The following is a 9,156-nucleotide window of genomic DNA, read 5'->3' as shown; positions in this document are numbered from 1 at the left end:
ATCTGATGAATGGCACAGCTCAAAATGTGGTCTGATTCCAAGATAGTGTACTTCCAAAATGGGAGCAATCTCAGTAATTCTAGAATGACTCAATTTTTTAAAATGTGATTTAAATATGAACTTGTTGTTCCTTTGTTGCGCTTTCAGGACCCTCTGCAGTTTCATTCCGATCTATCTTCCACCTTACCTTCACTACAGCCTTTCCTCCCTGACTCCCATCTGCAGATCCTGGGTCAGGGCCACACCTGACTCCTTCCCATCTCTTGGGCACGCCCTGTAGCCTCAAGGCCCCAGCTAAACTCCTACTCCCTGGAATGCCCTCCCTTCCCTTTACTACCTGTTGAACTTTATTCTTCTGTAAATAATTAAACAAGTAAAATTGGCCCTCTCCTGAGTGTTCATGACATAGGGCATGAAACTAATTTGGCATTCAATAATTGTCTGTGTGAAAAAATGAATGCAAGAATGCCTAGTTTTAATTCTTCTCTACCAAGAAGCAACTCCAAGTTTTCCTTTCTAACCCAACAGCATTTTGCTTACATTTCTAATTTCTCAGTCTGTTCTGTGATGAGATGATACATCTGCCCCTGTCCCCCAACAAATATGTGAACTCCCAAAGCCGAGGTTAGGTCACCCTCATATCATGGCCCTCCATAGCACCTAGCCTAGGGTCTGAAATGTAGTAAGGGCTCAGACATGACATACATAGACTTAAACTGTATAACATGAAATGTACACCTGCACTTTAAAGAGCTAGATTTTTCAATTAGCTGGTGAATCCTACTATCTGTAATAAACAAAAGCCTGTTTCATACTAATGAATACTGCTGATATAGGAGCAAAGCTTTCCTTTGGATCATTCTAGTGACTTTTACCTTGCCCAGTGCTTAGCTAATCCAATTCTGAGAATACAGCGTCACTGCTGGGTATTGAAATGGAGCCATTTTGGGAAGCTGAGCGGAAAAACCTCCCAGGAGGAGTTATTTACGCACCTGCTAGACTGCCTATAATAAATGATACTGGCCAGCTCGCAGTATGCTCTCCTTGCACACCCTGTACTCGGACCGTGCCCTCCATGCTTGAATCTACTGGGTGACTTCCAAGAAGATTTGGAAATTAAACATATTTTTCAGCCTCCAGAAAGTACCAAGGGACAACCTGAAATGTGACACTGAGCAGTAGATAATTACATTTCTTTTTAAAAGTCTTTAAAAGAACACTTTTTAACAAAAATATTTGAATGTTGAGAAAGTGGATAGTGAAGGTTAGAAGGAGAGATCAGAGAGAAAATTTTAACATGGAATATAAAATTCTGGCACTTTCTAGACAGATAATACCACAAAACAGAAGAAATCTTATAAATACCAAAGAAGGCAGTAATAATATGTTTAATTTCTCTGTCACTCCCTTTTGTCTCCTCAGATATTCTTCAGCATTTTCTGGACATTCATTCCAAATAACTAACCGACAAAGATTTACAGAAAATCTTCCATACCGTGGACCCAACCCATGAGAAGCAAAAAAGAGAAAGAACACCAAAAGAATAGCTGCCATTTTTTACGTATTTTTTTTTTATCTTTTAAGAACTTCAAAAGGCTTTCGAATATTGTATTTCATCTCATTCAATCCAAAGTATTACTCTTCTTTCACAGATAAGTAAACTGAAGAGCGTATGACCTGGATCACATGGTTTATGAGTGACTGAGTGGGGACTCCAGTTCTCTTACATCTCTATTCCTCTGCCTACAAAGACTAGGGTTAATTTTTTTTTATAAAAGTCATTTTATTTATTGGGTGCACAATGGGGCATGTGGAATCAGAGTTCCTTGACCAGGGATTGAACCCATGCCCCCTGCATTGGAAACACAGTTATAACCACTGGACAGCTAGGGAGTTTTAAATAAATGTACAGCATATAATGTAATGTTCTTACAACATGAAAAATGTTAAAGAATGTCTTTTACGACTCCTGGGTAAAAAAATATTGGAATTAATTGCTTACATTCTTGTATAACCAGATCTCCTGTGAAAGGACCCAGAGAAGAAGAAACTAAGAAAAAACTTTGCTGGCAGGGAGGACAAGCACAGGAAAGTGTGCCTTCCGCAAGTAGACAGCCTGGGGCCATCCTGTTCAACCTGGTGCTGCTGGGACCAGAGGAAGGGAGACGCTAAGGGCCATCTCACCGCTCTGACTTGTGAAGTCCACGGATCCAGGAAGTAAGTGGCACAGAGACTGAGGCCAGGCCCCCCAAACCTGATTGCCGTCCCTGTTTCAGCTGGAAGCTTGGAGGGCCAGAGGCAATGATGAAAAGGCTGCTGCCCAGAGAAGGCAGAGATTTACAGGCGAGTTAAGGAAACTTAGAAAGCAACAGATAATTAAATTTTTCATTAAAAACAATAAAGAGTAGACTGGACATAGCAAAAAAGTCAAAATCAGTGGTACAGAAGAGAAACTCTGTCATGGGGTATGGAGAAAAAAGACAAAGTGATTGAAATAAGAGAAAAGATCATTTGGATTAAAAGAACAGATAAGACAGAAAATATAGATAAGAGATGTTGCTGGGAAAAACAAAAGAGAACAGAATAAATAAAACAAAATAACAAAAAACTATAAAAGAATAAAACTTTCCTGAGCTGATACAACCATAAGGGTCAGAGTCAGCTGCCTGGGACAGAAATGAAGTTTATAAACACAAAATTTCAAGAGAGTCTAAGAAATATGGGTTTTATTCCAAATAGCTGTATGTGCATATGAAAATCAAGAATTAGGTTGCTAAGAAGGGAAATGTGCCTTTAGGGGAAATATTACCAACGTCTGTCATAATTGGAATACTGAATATTTGCACTTCTAAAGGTCCCACTGAGTACCTGGCAAATTACCTCAAAGATTTCAATTACTAGATACATTCAAGTTCAGGAACAATAGAAGAATTTCACAATTATCCAGGCCTCAGACAGCCCTGCAACATTAAAGATCAGATGACAATAGAGAAATATCTATAGTTTTGGGTGCAAAAGATTGCCAGTTAAGACTTGTAAGCTCATCCAAGTTGTCATTCATGTCTGAAGGAACTATAAGAAGATTTCTAGCTACTCAGAGACTCTTAAAGTAAGTCACTCACATCCTTCTTGAAAAAAGGTACTTAAGTTACACTCTGGCCAACTGAGGTTAATCAAAATAAAGAATGGAGAAGTTCTGATGAAATGGAACTCATGGTGATTACTAAAACCATTTAATTATATCATATAAAATAATGTTAAAGCATGATTGTAAAAGAGTTTTTAAAATACAAAATAATAATTATTGAACAAGAAAATAATGTTAAGAATAACATCTGGTATACCTGTGGCTGATTTATCTTGATGTATGGCAAAAGCCATAACAATATTGTAAAATAATTATCCTCTAATTTAAAAAAAATAACATCTGGTATATATTTGTCAAAATTCAATGAAAATACATTTCAGATTTGTGTATTTCACTGTTTGCAAACTTTACCTCAAAGGGGTAAAAAGACTGCAAGCAATATTAAATTATTAATTTAATAATTATTATTAAATAATTAATGTTCATGCTGAAATATTTTGAGCAAAGTGTTCTGATATCTTCAATTTACTTTGAAATGCATTTTTTTAAAAAATGGGTTGATAAATGGACAGAAGAATGGATACATACATAGCAAATCAAACAAAGTATGACGGCAATGGTGGAAACTAGATGTTGGGTATGTGGGTGTTCATGTAGCATCCTCTCAACTTTTCTGTATGTTTGCAAACCAAACATTGGGCAGGGGTGGGGGAGAGTACTATCTGGGTCTAAAATCCAAGATTAAATAAATAGAACATAGAACTTAATAAAATAGGGAAGGGGAGAACAAAAGTGTGTTTATTTCCTAACATTACATAGAAAACAGTTGATAGCTAGCGTTTTTTTTAATTATTGATTCAGAAAATATAGGCCCTTTCAAATTTTTTCAGTGCAATCCAAGTGGAATTTTGAAATAAGACCTATACATTCCAGTAACTAACACATGCACACAACAAGCAACAAACAAAAAAAAGAGAAAGAAGACAGATATAAACACCATAGCAGAAAATAAATTTAAAAAGCAAGAAAGAACTCTTCAAAACAACAACAACAGCAACAACAACAGAAAGCATAAACAATTTGACTTATTTCAAATAAAAACTAACAGAGTAACTATGATAATAAACTCTCATATTTGAAAAACCAAACCTATCAATATGCTATCCCAAGATATATACCTAAAATAAAGTATCAGATTAAAGAAAGATAAGCTAGCAAATACATCATACATACAAACAATCTATAAAGAAATCAGGATAAAATGTTTATATCCAAGTAGAATTTAATGTGAAAAGCTTAAATGAAATTTAGGTAAACATTAACAAAGTAAGCATAAAGAAAATATAACTGTCATGAATCATTATATGTCAGATGTGTGTTAGTCGCTGAGTTGTTTCCAACTCTTTGTTTTGTAGCCATGGACTGATTGTAGCCTGCCAGGCTCCTGTCCATGGGATTCTCCAGGCAAGAATACTGGAGTGGGTTGCCATGTCCTCCTCTAGGGAATTTTCGTAAGCCAGAGATGGAACCCAGGTCTCCTGCTTTGCAGGCAGATTCTTTACTGTCTGAGTCACCAATATAGAACTAAAAAAAATAAATAAATAAAGCAAGAATTCTCAGAAATTCAGGGGGAAATTTTGATAGAAACATAGTAGTAATGGGAGACTTTAAGGTAATGTTTTTGACATGTGTATGTAATACACATACCACAACATAAGAAGCACCCCAGGTATGTTTCAATCAGTGCGAAGCTGATCAGGGCAATAACTCTGCTTGTTCTAGAGGGTGTATTTTTCCTAATGAAAGCATACTATGTATGGACTTACTTGGCATTACACATCATGGATTTATACTTGTCTCATGCTATCAAAAAAACTCTATTTGCACCACATGTGCTGGTCACAAACTGTTCTCCTCCACAAGACCCAACCAGGCCCATGAGCTATAAAGTTAGAGTTCATTGTTGATTTGGAGGAAGAAGAAACAGTATGAGCTGTAAGAACTGGAAAAGAGGTTTTATAACTATTAATATCGAGATAGTTCAAAGCAGTGGGTCCTAGTGCAAGATCAGATGATAGAAGAAAGAGATTTCAAGTCTTCCAAGCCAGTCTTCAATCCCTAAGACCAGATCATGCTTCCACAAACAGATAGATGGGAAGAGCAATGAAGTTAAGGGCAAGTTGATAGGTGTCCATGAGGATATTTTGAATTTGCTGTAATGACAAGATAGACCACTGGAGAGGTTTTGCAGACTGATGCTTTGCAGAACAGCATCTGGATTGAAAGTCCAGATTGAAGAGTGTTCATCACTTTGGGGATGCAAGTTACTTACAAATAGAATACAGGATTAGCAAAGCCTGCTAAAGGCAGGCAACAAGACATTTAAATCCAGACGGAGAAGTCTGTGCATGACTCAATAGGCAATGAAAAGCCAGCCAAGGTTTTGGATCAGGGTAGCTGTCCTAATAGGGAATTCCAGTTTCTAAGCCTAATTTCACCTCCCTATGTATGTCTCAGCTGATGCTTCTTCTGCCCTACAGGGTAATACAGAGTGCTTCTGGTCCTACCTCCACATGACAATCGAGAGAAAAGCAGAAATGACATTTCACTTTCGTGCGGCTCACAGGACTAGCAGGAAAAGCCTTTGGAGAAGGCACAAGACACTCTGAGGAAACCACATTAATCATCAACCCAGGAAACTGGAACACTCCACAAAGCCATTGCTATAAATTCAATATTTACACAAAATCTGGAGGTTGAAGTTCTTGTTACTCAGGGAAGGAAAACATGAAAAGCTGCCAGAAAGAGAGCCCACTTGCTATCTAGACTCCCCAAATCATCCTCAAGGGCAACATTCTCAGATTACAGAGCAGGCAACAGTTGCCAATAGATAGCATGCCTTGACTAATAACATGTTCATATACTTTGTTCTTCCTAATGACTGTGCCCATTTTGAGTGGAGGAAACTTTAACCCCAAGGGCACAGTGACTTGTCCAATGTCACACAACCAGTAAACGCCCAAGCTGATAGTCAAACTCAGTCTGCCCGCTACTCAACCTCACAGACCACACCAGACAGAGAGACAGAGAGAAAATTACCTGTATTGTGTCTAAAGAAGCATACCTATGCAAAGTTCATTTGGTCTGCTCTTTGGAAAGATGAAAACCCATGGTGTTGAAGGAACCTGCATACACTCAACAGGGTTTAGGGTGAAGTCACTGGGACCCTGTCTATAATTTCTAAAAAAAAAAAAGCATCTGTGAGCTGCCTTCAGGAACCTTACTATGGCCTGCTTTGGCTGGAGCCCAGCTCAGAGTTCTTGGACTAGAATTTCAAGGTAGGGCCCTGGAACATGAATTCCTAACAAGCCTCTCCAGTAGATCTTATACAAAGTGAAGAACAAGAGCCACCGGGGTTTACATTCCTGACCAAACAACACCGAAAGAGTGAAACCAGACCTTGTCCCCAAGACTGAGGTCAGATGGAACAGGGTGCGTTGTCCTGCCATCAGTCCCAGGTCCAGATGGGCCCTTCTGGCCCCTGCTCGTTGCTCAGCTCAATTTAGCTTACACGACTGAAGCGACTTAGCAGCAGCAGCAGCAGCAGCAGCAGTCCTCCTGAAGGACATCCCTCTGCTGTTTTAGTTTCTAAGATTTGTCCTATAAGCAATCCTTCTCTCCTAATGAGGTTATTGGTGCCATATTACCACCAGGAAGGTGGCCCTGGTGTGCAGCTCAATTAAGAAAGGTGTATTAAATTCTTTATATTTCTTCATTTAGCTGCAGCACTCATTCTAGATTTGCTAAATAATAAAATGTTGTTAATGAGCTAGAGTATGAGGCTCATTCAATTCAGTTCTGTAGCTTCCTAAGTGTTGATACCTGTCCTTCCTTATACCATTGTCAAATTTTTCTTCTTCCGATGCTGGAAACAGAGAGCGAGGCAGAGAGATGGAGAGGGGAAACCACTCGAGCATCAGATGGCAAAAGGGTGAACATTCGTAAAGACTGATTCTCAGCCAGATTGTGACTGACTGACCTCAGAATGAACCTGCAAAGTCATCTCTTAGCATAGGGAGTTCTATTCCTCTGGAAGCCCCACTCTGGAGGGTCTGGTTGCAGTGTCCCCATGCAGCAAGTTCTGCTGTTCTCTGGAGGAACCAAGGGGAGACCTGAGTTGGGATGGCCTAGCCTCGTTACCAAAAGTGTCGTCCACGGACCAGCATTAGCAGCATCACCTGAGAGCTCATTGAAAATGCTGACTTGCAGCCCCACTCCAAAGCTACTGAATCAGCATCTGGACTCAACAAGACCCTCACATGGTCCTTACACACTTTGAAATTTGAGAGGCACTGCTCTAGGTCCTTCCAGTTTAAACCAGAATGTCCCAGGCTTTCCTCAAGAGAGTCACCCACTAGAAACCAGCCCATGCCCACCCCAGTGGTAGCGCTGCTCTTTTCTTAAAAGCAGGCATGGGTGAAACCACTAACCTCCCCCGACCCCTTTTTTTTTAAGAAAAATCAAAACAGAAAAGATCAAGAAAGGGTTTCTAGACTTGAGAAGTTCAAAAGCCCATATTTCATCTCACTCCCATTACCACCAATCTGCCTGCCACCACGCCCAAGGCCTGCGTCTCTGCTCTGCCAAGCCACAGCTGAATGAAAAGCCAGAAGGAAGCACTCTTTCTGACCCAGGAAAGCCAGGAATGCCAATAGAGAGAGCAACCTCCTCACCCACAGAATCACAGCAGATGGGAGTGGGAAGGGCCCTTAGAAGTCGTTTCCCACCATTTCATCTTACAGAACAAGAAACTGAGGTCCACTGGAGAAGAGTGGTCTGTTCAAGTGACCCCAGCCCATCAGTGACAGAGAGCTGGAGGGGATGGGGCCCAGGTTGCTGTCTCGAGTTCTCTTTCCACGGTACCAGGAGACCTCGGGAAATCTGTGCACGGCCTACCCCCAGGCGAGCTTGGAAAAGCCATTTCACAGATTTGCACAATGTTAACCTGGTGGGCTGCCATCTCTGGGGTCGCACAGAGTCAGACACGACTGAAGCGACTTAGCAGCAGCAGCAGCAGCAGCAAACTGTATTCTACAGCAAATGTAACATTACTCAGCTGTAACCACTTCTGAGGAGAGATAATCCCAAGGAACCAGTCTGGTGGCCGGTCTCAGAATATCAGGCAAAAAGTGAGAACCCAGCCAAGCCATTCTCAAAAACTTGAACTGAATTCGGCATCAGATTAAGAAATGGAACCAACATTCTTTTTACTCTTAATTTTTCGCTCATTCTCCTCCCATTCCAGCCACCACCACCGCACCCCCTGACCTGCCTCTGGCAGCCACCAATCTGTTCTCTGTTTCTATCAGTTTTTTTTTATTTTAGATTCCACACATAAGTGAGATCATACAGTATTTCATTTTCTCTGCCTGCCTTACTTCACTGTCTTGTTCCTAACAGGCTGCCCCCTCCACTTTTGGCACTTTTACAATTATGCGTGTGAGAAGACCGGTACCACCAGCTCAATGGAATATCTCTATTGAGAGATAGTCAATGGTTGTTTAAAGTCACCATTTTTTCCCTTCAAATGCACACAAAACTGACTTGAGAACCAAGACAGAATAACATAAATGTCTGTTAAAACCAAAGTCTCAGCCAGCAACCCCATAACCTAGCAGACTCCAAGGAACTCAGATCCAAAATGACCAAGTAAAATCGGTGGGAAAAAAACCCAGAGGAGAAGGTGGTTTTGGAGGAGGAGGAGGAGGGTAATTCCCCAAATCCAGTGGAATCTGCCTCAATTCTCCAAGCTTTCTTTCTCCGCTACCTCCAGAAGCCAGACCACCTCCCAATCTCAACCTCACTTCCTGTCCCTCTGATGCCTAAACTGTCAAACATCAGCCTCGTGTTTATTCTATCCATGTACGTCAGATTTCTAAACCCAGGGCTCCTGGAATCGATCCCCTCCTCTTTTGTGAGTTTTTTGTTTTGTTTTTTCTTTTTTTTTTTTGGTCTATTTTTTTCCTTTTGGTCCCAAGCACCCTGCGATTTTTCTAAAATGGAGCAAA

At 40.5% G+C, this 9,156-nt stretch overlaps 1 long non-coding RNA gene across 1 annotated transcript; it reads left to right on the top strand.

Annotated features, from left to right (window-relative positions):
- Positions 1 to 1,425: 1,425 nt before the first annotated feature.
- Positions 1,426 to 6,922, top strand: LOC104970902 (uncharacterized). The gene is made up of 2 exons (XR_001500607.3): positions 1,426 to 2,217; positions 5,629 to 6,922. It is a non-coding gene; the product is annotated as an uncharacterized lncRNA (long non-coding RNA).
- Positions 6,923 to 9,156: the final 2,234 nt, after the last annotated feature.

This window comes from Bos taurus, chromosome 1 (assembly GCF_002263795.3).
Source record: "Bos taurus isolate L1 Dominette 01449 registration number 42190680 breed Hereford chromosome 1, ARS-UCD2.0, whole genome shotgun sequence".
Classification (NCBI taxonomy): Eukaryota; Metazoa; Chordata; class Mammalia; order Artiodactyla; family Bovidae; genus Bos; species Bos taurus.
This window is presented reverse-complemented; position numbering and strand designations above follow the sequence as displayed.